Genomic DNA, 19028 nt, shown 5'->3' on the forward strand with positions numbered 1-19028 from the left:
GGAACATATTAATTGCCTGAGGAATGCATCAAAGAGGTTTTTCCATTCTACTAGTACATACATTTTATTACCCTGCTGTGGGAGGGACGGGCAGACATATGGACAAGGAGGCTGGGTTTTCTTCCCAATGTTGATTTTATTTGTATTTACAGATTGTTAAAGAAAAATGATATGTATATATGTCCATGGTCTTCAGCAATCTGCTGTAGATATTGTGTAAGGGTGAATGTTTCTTCGGTCTCCTTTCTGCAGATGCCTTCTCCTGGGTAATGCCGCCCAGACTTTCAGAGAAAGAGATAGCGGTAAGTATATAGATGAATAGTCAATTTTGGTGTACCATCACCATCTCCTGGTGTGCCCTTCTCTTTGTGCCAGATTTCTTTCCTAGAGTGAGGGAAACATGCAGACGATCTACCCTGGGACTTTGCCTGTGTGTTGTGTACTCCTTAAGGGTCAGGAGTTGGGTATCCTTAGTGACCATTACAATGTAACATGCAGGGGTTGCCGACTAGGTTAAAGGTTCAGTTTGGTGGTCTTCAGTGTCTTTTAGTTTAAGGGGTTTTAAGGTATATGACTTCTGTATATCATCTCATAGCTTAACAGGGGAAAACGCTCTAACGTAGGGGGTGTTTTGGGCAGCACATGCGCATGCAGAAAACAAAAAAGAATGGTGTGCTCAAAATGCAGTGTTATAGAAAAGGTCAGATGCGGTGCCACAGATATGCCCATGCGTAGTGTTACAAAAATCAAAACACCCTTACTCGTGCTGTTCCCTCCCCAACACAAAACAAACCTCCTCCCTCTCCCTCCCCTCAGTTCTCACCCACTACACCGCAACTCTCCTGAGTTGCGGTGGCTCTTCAGCTTCCTCTGGGGGTGTCCACCTCTCCTCGCTCCAGGTCTCAGGATCTCCCTCCATATCTGTGGCATTCTTGACGGCATCAGCAGTGTTTTGTGTTTTTCCCTCAGTCTGGCAACTTCCTCCTTCTTCTGGACTCTCAGTCTCTCCCTCACTCTCCTTCCATCTGGTGACAGCGTCCTTTTCTCCTCCTCCATGCTCCAATGATTGGCTCTCCCCTTGCATAGTCCCGCCTTCCTGTTTAAAAATACAATGGTCCCTTTTTAGTGTTGATGTGCATAGAAACTCTCCTGCTTTAAACCTTTCTTCTCCTTTTTCACAAATGTTCAAGATGTTATGGTGCTCGGCGCAGCAGTTGTGGGTAAGTCTGTGAGGTAAGTAGGGGGCCTCTCACAACTGCTTTTTCCATTGTATTAACTTTTCTCTATTCCTTATTTTGGAAATGTATCCTTGACACACATTTTTTAAGGATTTTTATCTAATTGGTTGTGTTTCATTTGGTGTCCACAAGTCAAAGTGGATTGATTAGGATACTTACACTCAGAATGCTTATAATGTGGTATATGGTCATTTACGACATGTTATAGACGTCAAAATATGGCACCAGCCCTTGACAATTCATGCATTCTTACTTGACTAACTGTATTTTGCTTTTTAGCATGAATTGCAGGATAACTGTGGTTTAGCACTAATACACTTTATCATCATGGGGGATGTTTGATTCCTGTATCCATAGGCAAAAAAGTATGCATTGCCCGTGCATTGCACAGTTAAATATTATTCATACATTGAAGGTCACATTGATGTAAAATACATGTGTTTATGTATTAAGGTCTACATAATGAATTATGACCTTTATGCTGGTGATTATGCCTATGTTCATTTTATAGATCATGTGAAACATGCTAACATATTCATATGTTTAGTACTGAATTGTGCCCACCATGTTTAGAAATATCTTGGGAAAATTTCATATTTGTGAAGAATTTCTTTCATTTCCATTACTGATGAATTATGTTACAAATAGAATACAATGGGCCAGATGTAGCAAGCAGTTTTGCTCATTGTGGGGGTCATTACAACCCTGGCGGTCCAAGACCGCCAGGGCTGTAATGACGGAAGCACCGCCAACAGGCTGGCGGTGCTTCCTAGGTCATTACGACCGCGGCGGTAGCGCCGCAGTCGCACCACCAGGGCTGGCGGTTTTCCGCCACAATGGCCCCGGCGGTGATAATCCTCCAGGGCAGCGCTGCTTGCAGCGCTGCCCAGGGGATTACGAGTCCCCGACCGGGGACTGAACCGCGGTTTGAACCGCCAGGAAAAGGCTGGCGGTACGGGGAGTCGCAGGGCCCCTGGGGGCCCCTGCACTGCCCATGCCTTTGGCATGGGCAGTGCAGGGGCCCCCTGACAGGGCCCCATGCAGCTTTTCAAAAGCGCGACGAGTGCAACTGCACCCGTCGCACGGCCACAACACCGCTTGCTCCATTTGGAGCCGGCTTCCATGTTGCGGCCGAGATCCCCGCTGGGCCGGCGGGCGGAAACTCGGTTTCCGCTCGCCGGCCCAGCTGGGATGTCCAAATGGCCACCGCGGGAGTGCGGCCGCATTGCCGGCCGCACGGCGGTTACAACTTGGCGGGCGGCAGTAGCCGCCTGCCAATGTTGTAATGAGGGCCTCTGTGTCTATGGGAAAATGTGTTCGTACATATGGCCCAATGTCCTTATGTTTGGATTTTTCATGTTTTGAGATTAATCTGTATGTTATACATATGCAGAGTATGGTTATTTGGTTTATAAGAGCATGGAGGACTGACCAATATGTATGTGATGTTTCATCTCTCCATTGGAAGTAATTTGTTAATGCTAATGCTGGTTTACTTAGATTTCTTGCAGGTGGTTGGGCATGCTCATAACTTAACAAAGACTCCTTTGAAGCTGAAAAGTGTTGTTGGTATGTTGCACAATAACAAGGTATTCTTCACTGATGGTGTGCTACTTTGTTCCTTTGAGAGGAGTTCCTGACTACATATATAACGTTGGTGCCATTTGATGAATCTTCACAAAACTTTCCAACCTTATCCACCTCAGCTTCTTCCTGGAAAGTTTCAGGGTGATCAGTCATACGGGGGGGGGGCTGATAAAAAGGGGGGGTCCCAAACTCCAGTTTCTCCATGCAATTTCCATACAGAATTTTAAACAGTGTTACACCAAAACAGCTAAACAGAATTTTAATTTGGCAAAAAGCTAGCTCTTTACCTATAATGCATGTTGTTCATGGTTTGGTGTAAATCTGTTCAGTAATTCTTGATAAATTTAAGTTCAAAATTTATAGATACTGACGTTTTCTCTAAAATAATAAATACTAGCTTTTCGATTGGCTGAGGGGCTTTTTTGGCATGAGCACTCTGACTGGCAGGCCAGAACATGTTAAGAAATGGTGCAATGGCCATTACAGGATTTGGGGACTTGGCCTCTTGTCCTGAGATAAAAAATAAAAAATAATAATAAGGAAGCAAGGTAGAGGCACCATGACCCACGAGCCCTTGTGGGGAGTCCTAACTACAAATTGTGCTCCCACCAACTCTGCTTATAACTTCACAGATTGCATCACTCACAACATGTTCAATTACATCTTTTATGACACCACTGATAACTGAAGTGTACAAAACATTGTGTCACACAACACCAACAACACAGCAACATAACATCTACCAATACAACTGGCACACTCACATTGAACACATTCCATGTTGTCAGATTCAAAACACATAAGAATTGGATGTGTCATGGAACACAAACACCACTCTCATTAAACATCCCAGGTATCGACCCACACACCACCCACATTGCAACACGATGGAAGGACAATGAGATGCACAATAGTCAGAGAGACAAATATCCCAAGCTCACTTTGCAAACAATACCTGCCCAATAGGGATGGGGGCATCCAGAGAACTCAGGGAAGGATGCTGCACTGGGACACATATCACTTTACCCATGCCCCTAAAACAACATTTGCACAGGAACTGGCCCTACATGTTTCTCAAGGACAAACAATACGAGAGCCAAGTGACATGCCTATCTGCAAAATGTGGAAGTACAAATCAAGAAAGCAAATACAACAGCAGCTGCATGGGACATACATCTAGATGAAGTAGGCTCAAGGTGCACACAGCAAAATGGGCACATGCACAATCAAATGCAAACAAAGGTAGCATAGTTGAACACCCTCCATGTCTGCAAGAACAAAACTCAAGCTGCCACACATGAGACCAATCTACAATCCTAATCAGGGGGACAAGTCTAACACCATACACCATAGACATTGGACCACCCTAGGTTAAATACTTACCATACCAAACAGAATACAATGAAATGACACCACAATTGTTTTAAGAAAACACATATCTATACAGTCAACATCTACCTTAGTCATGGATGACACTAGCACTGCCCACAATGTTAGATTTTCGTAACAACAGCAAATGGATCAGCAATCAGGCTGAAACACACACAACTGTAGGCAGGCAACACAAGTCACTCAGGAACAACATAAAGATAGAAAAGGAATCGCAGGACAAATGTGTACCTAAAAAACAACAATTTGGGTTTATTTATAACACAATGGATAATAGCAAAGGCCATTGGCCAGTCTGTCTGATAGTCACTGCACAGTACTGTACCCACACTTGACTCCTATTACTGCCAGGGAGCCTCCACAGGAAGGGGCATCAAGTGGGCTTGTAGGCACCTCAAGGATCATCCTGGGGAGGGAGGTTGATTTGGGATGGGTGGGTTTGGGAGGGGTGTACTGTTTCTTAGGAGGGGTGGGCTTCTTCTTGGGAGGGAGGGGGTATGGGTGCTTTCAGGGGATGGGCAAGATTGACAGGGGAGGACTTCAATGTGATATGGATGGGTTGGAATGTGGATCAGGCCTCTTGAGTTTGGGACCGGGGGTGGAGGGAACAGGGGAAAGGGCAAGGTCAAAGAGGAAACTCTCCTTTGAAGCACTGGGATGGTCATCAGAAGGGGTTGGGGATTTGGAGGATGTGGGAGTGGTTGTCTGGTGTGTCGGTGTTGATGTCTTGGGTGTGTGAGGTATACTTATGTTTCGGTGGTGTCTGATGTGTGTGTTGGGAGCTGGGAGGAGGTGATGGATGATGTGGGAGTGGTGGATGTGTCTGTTGGGGTGGTATCTGAGGGTATGCTGGTAGTGGTGGATGTTTGTGTGTCTGTTGGGTTGGTGTCTGCAGGTCTGGTGGGTGTGGTGGATGTTTGTGTGTCTGTTGGGGTGGTGTCTGCAGGTATGATGGATGTAGTGGATGTCTGTTGGTGTGGTGTTTGTGGGTATGGTGGGGGTGGTGGATGTCTGTTGGCCTGTTGGGGTGGTGTCTGAGGGTATGGTGGTTGTGGTGGGGGTCAGTGCCTGTTGTGTTGGTACCTGTGGGTATACAAAAAGAAAGAAAATCACCACATACTCCTGATCACACTTGAACAACAGCTCTGATTAGCAAATATTACCATCATGTCAATTAGGTCCCAGCAACAAACTCTGCCAAAGCAGCCCCTACTTGTACCATACCGTATGCATGCATGCCATCTGAACTGTAAACAATTGCCCAATTGTATGGCTGAAGTTGTGCAATCACAGTAACCATTGATCAAGTAGGAGACCACATCACTTTTAATGCTTTGTCTCATGGAGCATACCTCAGTTACCTGCTGTCAAACAATAGTAGCCCAATGGCAACTTCATTCCGACAGATCCCACACAAGGTCATGCAGGCATTTATTTCTCACATAAACAATATCACAACAATGTGAAATGATGCACCCAGAACACGCCACGTTGCTGACAACAGTACAGTAGCTGGGAGAAGGTGACATGGAATTACTCATGTCACACTTGAAACATATCAACAATACACACTTCACCAAGTGGAATTTGTCCCAATGGAGTCATGAAGGTAGAACCAAAGTTGCTCTGAGATGCCACACATTTGGCATGGAAATGTTCACTGTAAACTTCATGCGCAAATTGACAGGGAGATATTTCCCTAAAATCCACAATACAATGAATCAGCAAACCCCACGGCAATCACCCCTAATGTCTGGTACCCCTTACAATTGCATACTCTGTTTGCATTAGTAGATACCATTATTCCTTTGTATAGTGGAGATGCCCAGGGATTTGCAAGTACCAGTAGAAGGCCCTCAACATGTTGCTTAATGGGAAGCTACATCAATGTCACCATTTTGGTCCTCCAAACCCATATGTCTGTGCATGAATGGTTGTACCCAACCACATGTGATTTCACCATAACTGCAAGTCACTCCATGATGCATGCCAACAGTCAGGTGACAAACCTTCCCCATTTCCAAGTGCATTGCACTTTGCCACATGATGCCACATCAATGGCCTGGAAATGCACATTGTGTCAAAAAAATGTAGTCATACAACGTCTTGTCCCTCATTGCTACTGCAGTTGTACATGCCAAATGACATGCAATGATGGGTGACGGTATGTGTCAGCCAACAATCAATGGTGACACACTCTTGTCTGTGGCATCACATAAGATGTACTCCCATTGCATATGTCTGATTCACACATAGGTTGGCATGCATATATATGTGAGGGAATACAGGATTCATCCCATGAACACAGGTTGACCATGCATTAAACAGTAGCGTACACATTTGGCAAAAGATAAAGGGACACATGCCAACAGGTAGGCACAAGGAATGTTGTCAACAGTGATCGCATACAAATCATGTCCATGGACATTCCCCACTTACCACATAAAAGTATTGATCTGTAGCTGCACCCAAATAACTATGTATGCTCTATCACATGTATGATGGCCATCTTTATATTACAGAGTAGTGAGACACAAGCACCCGTCACATGCTGTAGACAAGTAGCCTCTGGGTGGCAGATGCCAATATACTCATTTGACCAGACACATGGCTGAGGACAGTGATCCATCACTTCCTTCATTTGGCCTGTAACACTAAGGAGTTTTGTTTTGTTGCATAGAATTCACCCCCCCTACTACAACAATTACTTGATTGATCAATGTACACAGCCATATGTTGCCGCTGGAGGGCAAATTGTTTGTGGATTCTACAAAGTTGTGTCCTAGGTCCCTGAGCCAATAGGTAAGGCGCATCAGTATGCACCACATGACATATCTACACAAAGTCACTCATCTCCAGTGCCACACATGGCTCATACCTAATTGTCAGGGGGAGATGTCAGAACCTAACACCTTAACTTGGGAATATGACAGGCAGGAATATGCCCTGTACTCGCCCACTTGTGGCTGTTGTGGTCCCATCAAATGCCTATCAAGGTCTGAGTATGCCACCGCCAGGACGCGTGACATTAGGGGGGGTCATGGTCTGATGCGCGCCCAAGTTAGGAGAACAGCCCCAGCTGGAACTCCGTGATCTTCCGGGCTCAGAGTCTCATGTCCTCCCACCTCTTGTGACAGTGGCCTCTCCGCCGGCTGTGGACCTGCAGGGTCTGCACTTTCTAGGCGATGGCTCTCCATATCCCCTTCTTATGATGGGCATTGACCTGCAAGAATGCAAAAGACAGATAAAGGGATTACAATCACAAATTTTCACAGAAATGGTTGAGTCACACACGTCAGAAATACCAAGCAAGAAATTGGCAATTTGTTAACACACCACAAGTGTAAAGCACACAAAGTAATAAGTACAGGGACACGACTGCAAACATATATATCCATCTGCAGACTAACCCACCACCCTGTTCAGGGCCTAGAATGACCAAGCAGGCCTATAGACATCAGATAGTCCATGCTCCAGTAAAATGTACTGTGATGTGAGCCACAATGAATCACTACCCAGCAATGTGGCTTCTGAAGGGTAAACTCCTGAGCCCTGAATAGACAAACATATTCACACATAGTACAGACCTCACCCTTACACTTGAGTGACAATGAGGTGGCTTGCATGGTGGCTACAGGAAGTGTATTCCTTGTCTCAGTGTAGACATGTGGCCTACCAAACGCAGACTCATGCCACTTAAGGGGGTGGGTTCTGTGGTATGTACTTATATCACAGAATGCTCCTTTGGACATATGTATCTATCCTACATAGATGACATTCAATATACAAAGGTATGCATTGTATACTTTTTGCTATGTGACCAAGCTACTGACTCACATATCATGGCCTCACAGGAATCAACACACTGTCTGCATTGTGGGTTTATCATCAATGCAATAAGCCTGTACAGGACAAATATGACTTCTGTGAAGGTGACAACAAAGCTGTGGGAATAAGGGACCTGTCATGAGTCAAAAACACACACTGACAATGAGGCCGAATGCACATATAGACTACTTCTGGGATGTACCTCAATACCCTTTCCTAATTTAGTCAATGGAATGAGGCATTCATGGAAAGTTGTGGCACTAGAGCATCATATTGTCCACATGTCAGGATCAACTGGTGTACAGGGAGTGGGGACAGTGCCACCATTGCACAGCCACTGTGGCTCTACACCAGCTTGGACTATGTCCCATATTGGGAGATACATTTGACAGGCCCACGTCTCTGCAGGCTGAGCATACAGAACCTACATGTCACTCCATTTACAACACTTCTATATATGACAGTACAACATGTGGCCATCAGGGAATTGGCATGTGGTGTGTGTGGCAACCTGAAGGGCAGAGTGAGTCAGGATATGCCTTCAAGACTACAGTTTGGCAAGGCCAGATGTGGGTTGAAAGTGGTACTATACACATTACTTACAAGATTCTCAAATGACTCAGACAAGATGCATACAATGCTCATGCTGTCATGCACATACATGTTGTCCAACATTTAGAACCATCATGATGAAAGAGACATCAGTGGATGACAGGCAAAGTCTCCTTACCTAGTTATGTGCATCCAACACAAGGAGAATCTAGGACCCCAAAAAACTCACACAACACGATGTGACTGAACTTAACATGTAGTACTGGCCACCAATTCCATACCTGCACAACGGACATCCCACTGATGCCACACAGACTGCAACAACAGGCACACAAGAAGTCCAACTGCTACATAGGGGCACATTGTAGCCTGTGACGAGGGAAAGCATAGTGCTGAACAGTATCAATTGTGCCTATGAGATTCTTACCTGCTCCTCTGGTGAGCCATAGAGCTGTCCATGACATCCAGACAGATGTGTTGAAAGCCATGGGGGTCACATGTGACCTTTGTGTCGTTGCCAGCTGTGATTTGGATTGGATGTCATGTCTATCCAGTCAGAAATCCAGTCTTATCTAGTCAGAAATGCTTTGTCACATGATATTGTTGGCATGCATTATGTATGTTGCTGTGGACACACTGACTAATGTTACAAATCATGTCTTGTCACACAAAGGTACCCTGGTAGAGGGAGGATACAACAACCTACTGTCTACTGCCCACTGCCAGACCTTCAGACCATGGAGCAACGCCACATAATCTTGTTGTACCGCCTGGATAGGCAAACAATAGTGGACTTATGCTGTCAGTTGGAGCCAGACTTATGCTGTCAGTTGGAGCCAGATCTGATGCCGGCTATTAGTTATCAAACCAGCATACCACCCATTGTACAAGTCATGTCAATTTTACACTTCCTGGCCCCAAGGTCCTTCCAGCATACAGTGGCCCTATCTGCTGGTATGTCCCAAACTATGTTCAGTCTGATGTTGTAGTATTTCCAATCAGCAATTTTGAAACACATTGAGAGCTACATTAGGGTACCCGGCATGACAATTTAGCCAATGTGAAGGCTGACTTCTAAGGATTTGGCCACCTGCCACATGTGGTGGGGGTCATTGATGGTAAACATGTTAACTTGGTGCTACCTCAGGCCACTGAACAGGTCTATTGCAACAGAAAGAATTTCCATTCTATCAAAGTGCAAGTTGTCTGTTTGACGGATCTCTACACGTCACATGTCTGTGCCCATTACCCTGGATCAGACCTTGATTTATTCATAATGCGGAACAGCACGTACCCCAGCTGAGGTCACAACTGCACCCAGAGAGAGCCTGGCTGGTTGGTAAATCACCTCTGTCCCGATTTTGTGTGTGGGCAATGTCAGGTGCTACACTCATGAAGTGAGTGACTCATTGTTGCACTTCTGACCTATTGCTTAAACAGGAGACTCCGCATATCCAAACTGTCCTTGGATGTTGATACCGGTGTGCAATCCAACTACGCCAGGGGAAGTCCGCTTCAATTAGGCCCATGGAAGAACACAGCAGCCTGTGGAGCGGGCTTTTGGGCTCCTGAGAACCAGATTCCGCTGTTTGGACCCGAATGGTGGAGCTCTCCTCTACTAACCCAGAAAAGTGTGTCAGATCACTGTGGCATGCTGCATGCTTCACAACATCGCCCTGCAGAGGAATATCCCGTACATCCCAGAGGGGGGGAGCCTGCAGTGCCACCAGGTGCAACTCATCTCATCAACAGCTACTTTGCATGAGTGTAAGTATGTCATGTCATGTAATACCGGTGGCTGTACAATGAACTGTAGTTGTGAGAATGTGTGGAGTTGAGCATTTTGGAAACAGCTAGGGAGCTGATACTCTGCTGCTTGATGAGATAGCGTTTGACACATCCCTACCTTGACGATGTTGCTTTGTTTGTGTAGGTTTCCTTGCAGTGTACTTTCTTGCATGTAACTTGTGTCATAGGTATGGTTTCAAGCCTATACTCCTTGTTTTGTTCTTTGTCTGGTATCTTCGTATGGGCATTTCAGAGTTGTGACATTGGCAGGTATCTGATGCTGTCCTGACATACAAAGTGGACATGGATTGTTCCAGGTAATGTAGGTCGCAGAGTTTGGATGTATGAAACCTGTAACAAGACAGCTTGCACAGTGTTTAGGTGGAGGTACAGAAGTGGCCATTGCACTTCTCTGGTGTGTTGTGGTGGGCCTGATGCATCATGTGTGTCATCATGTCTTCATAAAATATGTAGTCCTAGCTTTTGACCAAGTCATTTTTCTTCACATTGGCTAACCACTCTTTCCGTATGACCTGTACATAGCTGTAGATGTGTTTTATCACTGCACGTCACAGTGCCTGAGCCACAATACTGACATATGTTTATGTCATACCACCAGATGCATGGTAACTGGATTATGATGGCCCTGTGATCAAGGACTGTTGCACTGCCATCTGTCTGTATCTTGGATTATGTGATGTTGGATTACTTTGGTGTGGTATGTGATAAGGCTCAATCTGCTGACATTAACCACTTTTGTGTTTGTCTATTCAACAGGACAATGTCTGGCAAATCCCTTCCTTCAGTGGTCTAGGGGTCTGTACCTGTAAATATGTTCATTTACTCAGTATGAGTCACTAATTCTTGATTTCCAATAGTCCAGACATATTGACAGCCTATGTGCTGCCCACTGTAAAAAAATGTTTGGTGTTGACCAGGCACTTGTAGTAAATTGTTGGTGTGTAATGGTTGTAATCCTGAGCTGGACACTTGTACCTGTAACATATCCCTGCTTGCACAAGTAGCTTGTATCTTCATTGAATGGTTCACATGGTCTTACATCTCTACATAGCTAAATGAAAAATGTAAGTGAGCAGACAATGAGTTTGTGATGGATGAATTTATTACAATGCTGATACAGACAATACATTTTGGACAGAAAGTAACAAAATAGTGAGGTGAAGGGGTCAGTCATGTTGAATGAAATCACTGGAGTAGATGCACACCACTGGGAGTACATAGTCCAGAGTACTCCTCCCATTGGAGCTGGAAGGTGGTTGAGGGTCACTCCACAGAGTGAATGTGTGGCACACAAAGGAGATCCTATAGGAAGGGGTCACTTGCTGGCAGTGGTGAGTGTCTTGCCAACTGCACCTCCTGGATTATTTGCTGGACGTCCCCACTTGCAGGCGGGGGGCTGCTGCCACAGTAGCAGGGGTGTCTAAAGCTGGTTCTTCCTCTGGCAGAGCCTCCCTTCTAGTGGCTGGCACCGATGTTGAGGTTTGGACCGCCATTGGCCGACCACCGTGAAGGGACTGCCACAGCGACTGTGTGCTTGTAATATGCGTAGCGGTTGGCTGCAGTGCTGACGTCTCTGGTGGTCGAACCACCTAGCTCCAGGCCACCACGTCACTGGCTTTTTTGCTTGGCAGTTGACAGCCCTGCCTCTGTAACTCGTAATAGGGTGGTCTGGAAGACCGCCAGCATGGCGGTCTTTTGAGGACCGCTAACATGGCAGTCTGGTGGTCCAACTGCCAAACTCATAATGAGGCCCTAAGTCTCCACCTATCCACATAGTAAACCGCACCTCAAATCAGTTATTAGGGTTTCACATCTCCCTGGAGACAGACAGAAAACCACAACTCCATAGTTTTTTGGCTTGCTTTTAAAAGAAGAGAGTTTCAAAGTTAGGATGTCTTTTGGTTAAGATCAAAGAGAAGAGGAACAGCAGGATGAAGAAGAAAACAACTTACCAGTTCCAAAGAATTCCTCTGGCATCCGAAAATATTTCTCCATCCCTTCAAGAGAAAAGAAAGTTCTTCCAAAATTTGTCCAATTTAATATATGCAGCAACAAACTTTCAAGAGGTACGGTGAAGTATTGACAAGGCACATCCTCCATTTCGAAACACCTGAAAACTACAGATAGAAGGAAGTATCACAGGATGATAAGAGCGAGGGAAGGTGATGCATCACCATCAGCAGCTAGACCATCTATGGGACCCTTAGCATCTGACCAGATGGTTACCATCCCCTCTGTTTTACCAAGACTGCAAGACACGGTCACTCATTGTGGCAAATGTCATATGCCAGTTGCACTAAAAATGTCATCAGTTGCCCGGTTTATGAATGCTGTCAACAAGCATAATTGTTAATTTTTTTTCACCTCACCGTTCCATCTTTCATTACTCTTTAAACACAAGTAGATATCTGAAGAGCTACTGTAAAATAAATGTAACTTTTCATGACATACCATTAGATTACATACTATAAGCAAGTGACTAGCTACATAATTGGTTATGTCAGTGTGTAACAGGCTGTGTAAGTGTCTGAGTATGGATATATAGATGGGTATATGAGTGGCTCTACAGGTGAGTGAATGGTGTGTGAGTGGTTGAGTGGATATGTGAGTGAGTGTATCAGTTCCTCTGTGGGTATGTCACTGGATGTGTAAGTAGTTGTGTGGGTGTGTGACTGGGTGTGTTAATCACTCTAAGGGTGTCTAAATGGGTATATAAGTGGCTGTATGGATTGGTAACAGCCAGACCTGGCATCCTTGGAGTGGTTTCCCCTGACGTTTTGCCTTCTGACCTCCTGTTTTGCTGACTTAAATGCTACTGGGGGAGCCTGCAGCATTGATTGTGCCACCCACTACAATAGTCCTTTAAACATGCCTCAGGCCTGCCAATGCAGAGCCTGTGTTAGCAGTTGTAAACTGTCATTTTGACCCGGCAAGTGCACCCTCTTGCCAGGCCCAAACCTTCCTTTTTAGCACATGTAAGTCACCCCTAAAGTAAGCCCTAGCTAACCCCAAGGGCAGAGTGTAGTGTATTTAAAACATTGGACATGGACTTTTATGTTTAACATGCCCTGGTAGTGAAAAACTATTACATTCATTTTCACTACTTCAAGGCCTTTCTCTCCCATAGGTTAACATTGGGATTACTTTCCAACAGTCTTTAAGTGTAATTTCCAATTGGGAAAAGATAGAAATTTGGAGTTTGGTGTCTAATCTCACAGTTTCAAATCACAATTTATAGTGAAGTTGGATTTTAAATTGTAAGTCTGAAAATTCCACTTTAGAAAGTGGGCATTTTCTTACTTTACCCATCCCATTCTTCTGCCTGTCTCTGAATACGTGTCTGGGGTGGGTGACAGCTGGGGTTTGTGCATTCCCTCTAGACAGCCACACACAAATAGAGCTGGGGGGCATTTACATCCTGACGGCCCATCACCAGATTGATGGGCCTGCCTGGGCTAGATGGGAGGGATTAGCTGACACACCTAAATAGGGCTGTGCCTGTCCCCACACAACAAGTTGCATAACCCCCTGTAGAGTGTCTGGAGCCAGGGAAAGAAGGGCAGGGACCTTATGCTCTTTAAAGGCCATTCTTTGAAGTCTCCCCTGCTTCAAAGGTTCAATGGGTATCAGTACTGGACTGCAAACCCCACCAAATCAGTACACTTCTGGATTTGAGGACATTTTTTCAGGAAGGAGGACTGCTGTGCTGCAAGGAGAGACTGCCACTCTGCTGACCTGCTTTGCTGTGCTGGCCTGCTGCCTCTTGCCAGGGAGTGAGAAGGACTGGACTTAACTCTCTGCATCCTCACAAGAAACAAGTGACTCCAATGGCTTGCTGGCTTGCCTCCTGTTTTGAAGTCTCAGGGACATCAAAGACTTCCTCCAACTCTACTTTAGCTGTTAGACTCTGCCAACTATGAGTCCTGTCCTGGCAAGAGGTGCCAATCTAGTCCTGGGCCTTGAAAGGAAACTCTGCAGCTGGTCTCCTGCAAAAATTGACACATCAACTCTGTTTGCCGATCTGAACTTCTGCAACTCCCTCGACAACAACACATTGCTGCTGAGGTCGAGGACTTCGCTAAGTGGCTCGATGACGCATCGTCTTCATCACAAGGGGTTCGACAAAGCATTTCGAGGGCACCGCTTCGGCAACTGCGTGGCTTGATGATGATGCATCCCCTGGACTGCGCAGATCGGAACCAATGCAACATCTCCTGGATGTCAACGCAGCCCTCCCTCCAAGGTACTGTTAAGCAGGCCATGCATGGGTTGTGTAGCCGGCCTGCTCTCCATCACGGTTTGCCTGAACTTTAAATTTACCCCAGTCTAGTGCAACCTCGAATATCCTTTTATGACTAGTGACTTTTAAGTACTACATTGCAGTTCATTCTTTAAAAAATTATATCTTGAGTTCTACTTATTGGATTTTTGTCATTTTGGTCTTGTTTTACTCAAACATATTCTCTATTTTTGTAAATTGGTGTGGAGTCTTTTTAGGTGTTTTCACTGTTACTGGAATTTACGTTTTGCACAACACTAGACACATTGCCTTTTAAGTTAAGCCTGACTGCTCTGTGCCAAGCTACCAGAGGGCGAGAACAGGTTAATTTAGGGTGTGTATCTGACTTACCCTGACTAGGATTGTGGTTCTAATTTGGACAGGGTGCATACATCTGCCAACTAGAGACCCAATTTCTAACTGTAACTGGCTGTCTTAGTGGGAATTTGGGTGTGTAACTGTGTGTGCTTATGACTCTGTTAGAGGTGGATACAAAAGTGTTGTGTGGGTGTGTGAGTGGATATATAAGTGCCTCTGTCCCTGTCTGGTTGAGTGGCTGTATGGTTTTGTAAATAGGTATGTGAGTGGTTGTACAGGTGGATGACTGGGTGTATGACTGGGTGTATGGGTATGTAAGTGTGTGTGTAACTGTCTGAGTGTTGGGCATATGAATGGCTGTATAGATATGTGAGTGGGTGTGACTGTGACTGCATGGGTGTGTGAATGACTATGTAAGTGGATACAGAGGTGACTAAAGGGGTTTGGGAATGGTTTAATAGGTGTGTGACTGAGTGTGTCAGTCACTGTCTATTTGAGTAGTAGGTGCCTTAGTGCTTCTGAGGAAGTGTATAAGTGCCTATCTGACTGTATGAGTGATGCAAACTATATACTATTAAATTACATACTATAGGCAGGCACCCTCAACTAATTTCAAACACATTATTTCATACTGGCTTAATAAAATAGCTATATTTTCATTACAACAATTCCTCTTCCTCCTTTGCTGCTCACTATATTTTTAATTAATGGTTTCATCTAACCTCTCTTCTATTTTGGCTTTTACTGTAGTGTAGTGGTTACCAAACTTTTCACTTCTATGGCCCCCACTTTATCATTACTGGGACCCGGGGACCCCCACTGAAACATTACTGGAAGCCGGGGACCCAGGCCTATACATTATTGATGATTTCAAACGCAATACAATAAAACAAAAAATACAGAAACAATCATTCCATCAAACACATCAATCAATCATTTGTTAAGCGCGCTACTCACCCAATAGGGTCTCAAGGCGCTGGGGGGGGGTGCTACTGATCGAATAGCCAGGTCTTGAGACGCTTCCTGAAGGTCAGGAGGTCTTGGGTCAGATGTAGGTTGACGGGGAGGCAGTTCCAGGTCTTGGCGGTGAGGTGGGAGAAAGATCTGCCGCCGGTTGTGGTCCGGTGGATGAGGGAAACAGTGGCAAGGTTGGCGGAGCGGAGCTGGTGTGTCAGGACGTGGAAGTTGAGACACTCGTTGAGGTAGGCAGGGCCGGCGTCGTGGAGAGCCTTGTGAGTGTGGATCAGGAGTTTAAAGATGATCCTTTTGTTGACAGGGAGCCAGTGGAGGTCTCTGAGGTGGGCGGAGATGTGTTCGTGGCAAGGGAGGTTAAAGATGAGTCGTGCTGAGGCGTTCTAAATGCGCTGAAGTTTTCTCTGGAGCTTGGCCGTTGTTCCCGCGTAGAGTGCGTTGCCGTAGTCCAGTCTGCTGCTGACGAGGGCATGGGTGACTGTTCCTCTGGTTTCAATGGGGATCCATCTGAAGGTCTTGTGAAGCATGCGGAGGGTGTTGAAACATGAGGATGAGATGGCATTGACTTGCTGGGCCATAGTGAGCGATGAGTCCAGTATGAAGCCGAGGTTGCATGCGTGGGTGTTGGGAGTTGGAGAGGCTCCTAGAGGGGCAGGCCACCAGGAGTCATCCCATGCTGATTTGTTGGAGCCAAGGATGACGATCTCGGTCTTCTCCCAGTTGAGTTTGAGGCAGCTTACCTCCATCCAGTTGGCGATGGCGTGAAGTCCGTTGTGGAGGTTGGTCTTGGCGGGGTCCTTTGTGAGTGAGAGGATCAGTTGAGTGTCGTCCACGTAGGAGACGATGTTAAGGCGGTGGGAACAGACGATGTTGGTGAGCGGCGCCATGTAGACATTGAAAAGGGTGGGGCTGAGAGCGGATCCTTGGAGTACTCCGCAGATGGTCTTGGTGGCTTTTGACAGGAACGGAGGGAGGCGGACTCTCTGAGTTCTGCCGGAGAGGAAGGATGTGATCCAGTCCAGGGCCTTGTGGTGGATTCCAGCGTTGTGGAGGCGTGTACGAAGTGTATGGTGACAGAAGGTGTCGAAGGCTGCCGAGAGGTCAAGGAGGATGAGGGCCACGGTTTCACCTTTGTCGAGCATGATCCTGATGTCGTCGGTAGCAGCGATGAGAGCGGTCTCGTGCTGTGGTTCTTGCGGAAGCCAGATTGGCAGATGTCGAGCGGGCTGTTCTCCAGGAAGTGTGATAGTTGGCTGCTGACTATCTTCTCAATGACCTTTGCTGGGAAGGGGAGTAGGGAGATGGGTCGGTAATTCTTGAGGTCTTCGGGGTCTGCCTTGGGTTTTTTGAGCAGGGCGTTGACTTCGGCGTGTTTCCAGCTCTCCAGGAAGGTGGCGGTCTCGAAGGAGCTGTTTATGGTGGTACGGAGCTGGGGGGCGATGATTTGGCTGGCTTTATTGAAGACATGGTGAGGGCAGGGGTCGGCGGGTATTCCGGAGTGGATGGTGCTCATGGTCTTGGTGGTGTCCTCGTCGTTGGTGTGGGTCCAGCCACTCAGGAGGTTGGTGTGGTTGGGTGTGTTGGGGTTGGCGTTGGCAGCGGTAGTCGTGGGGATCTGGGAGGCGAAACTGCCTTGGATGTCCGTGATCTTGCGTTGAAAAAAGATGGCGAGGGAGTCGCAGAGGCCTTGCGAGTGGTGGGGGTCGGCTGAACAGGACTTGGGGTTGGTGAGTTCTTTGATGATGCTGAAGAGCTCCTTGCTGTTGTGTGCGTTGTTGTTGATTCGTTCTTTGTAGAATGATCTTTTGGTGGTCTGGATGAGCTGGTGATGCTTGCGGATGGCAGTCTTGAGGGCGGCGTGGTTGCTCTCTGTTTGTTCTTGGCGCCAAATCTTCTCGGTTTTCCGTCACTCCCGCTTGGAGGCCTGAAGGTCAGCCTTGAACTAGGGTGCTTTCTTGCTGGTGCGGGTGATGGTTGATTTCCTAAGTGGAGCGAAGGTGTTGGTGCAGTCGTCTAGCCATTGTTTGAGGTTGAGGGCTGCGGTATTGGGGTCGCTGGTGTTGGGTGGCGGGGCGAGGGTGGAGATCAGTTGGTCCTTTGAGATCTTTTTCCAGCTGCGGTGAGGGGTCGGTTGCTAGTGGTGGTAAGCGGTGGGTTTCTGGAAGGAGAAGTGGACACAGCGGTGGTCGGTCCAGTGGAGTTCGGTGGTATGGGTGAAGGTGATGTGGCTGCTGGTGGAGAAGATGGGGTTGAGTCTGTGGCCAGCTGAGTGGGTGGGCGTTGTGACGAGTTGTTTGAGACCGAGTTTGGCGAGGTTGGCGAGCAGGGCTGAGGAGTTGCTGTCATCGGTGTTCTCCAGGTGAAAATTCAAGTGGTCGAGGAGCATGTAGTCCGTGGAGGCGATGGCGTCGTGTGGACGGGGGCCTGGGGGTCTGTAGACACGGGTTCCTCTCAGGGTGGTGTTGGCTTTGGCGTAAATCTGGAAGTGCAAGTGTTCGGCGGCATCAATTGTGTCATGGGTGTTGGTTGAGATCCTGATGGTGCTCCTGTGGACTATGGCGATTCCTCCTCCCGGTTTGTTGGTGCGGTCTCTTCGGGCAATTTTGTAGCCTTCAGGGATGGCTATGGCAATGTCGGGTTCCGAGGAGGGGTTCATCCAGGTTTCGGTGAGGAAGGCGATGTCTGGGGAGGTTGAGGTGAGCAGGTCCAGAGTTTGACGGCGTGCTTTTGGACGGAGCGGGTGTTGAGGAGGATGCAGCTGAGGTGGTTGTTATGGGTGGAGTTGTTGTGGTGCTTGGTGGCTTGGGTGCAGGTGAAGTTGCACATCCGGCAGGAGAAGGGTCCATGGGTGTGTCTTGGGGAGGTCTGGACGCAGGCGGTGGGGTGGCCAGGGTTGAGCGCGTGGAGTGCTTTTAGCAGTGTAACAGCGTCTGGCGGCGTGGGGGGCACGTGGGACAGGGGGCCTGATGCTAGGCACGGTAGGCGTGGATGGGCGCAGATGGGAGGGAGGAGCAGCTGGGAGGCGGGGAGCGGTGGGCAAATGGGGGTGTGAGGGG

General features: G+C 47.1%; 1 long non-coding RNA gene across 1 annotated transcript in view; it reads right to left on the bottom strand.

Moving 5' to 3' along the window:
• Nucleotides 1-879: 879 nt before the first annotated feature.
• The window catches only part of LOC138260827 (uncharacterized), a 59920-nt gene continuing 41771 nt past the window's right edge, over nt 880-19028 (bottom strand). Inside the window, exon 4 of the long non-coding RNA XR_011199018.1 lies at nt 880-1096. This is a non-coding gene — a long non-coding RNA (uncharacterized lncRNA). The remainder of the gene's footprint in view (nt 1097-19028) is intronic.

The sequence above is a fragment of the Pleurodeles waltl genome, chromosome 10 (assembly GCF_031143425.1).
Source record: "Pleurodeles waltl isolate 20211129_DDA chromosome 10, aPleWal1.hap1.20221129, whole genome shotgun sequence".
Lineage (NCBI taxonomy): Eukaryota > Metazoa > Chordata > Amphibia > Caudata > Salamandridae > Pleurodeles > Pleurodeles waltl.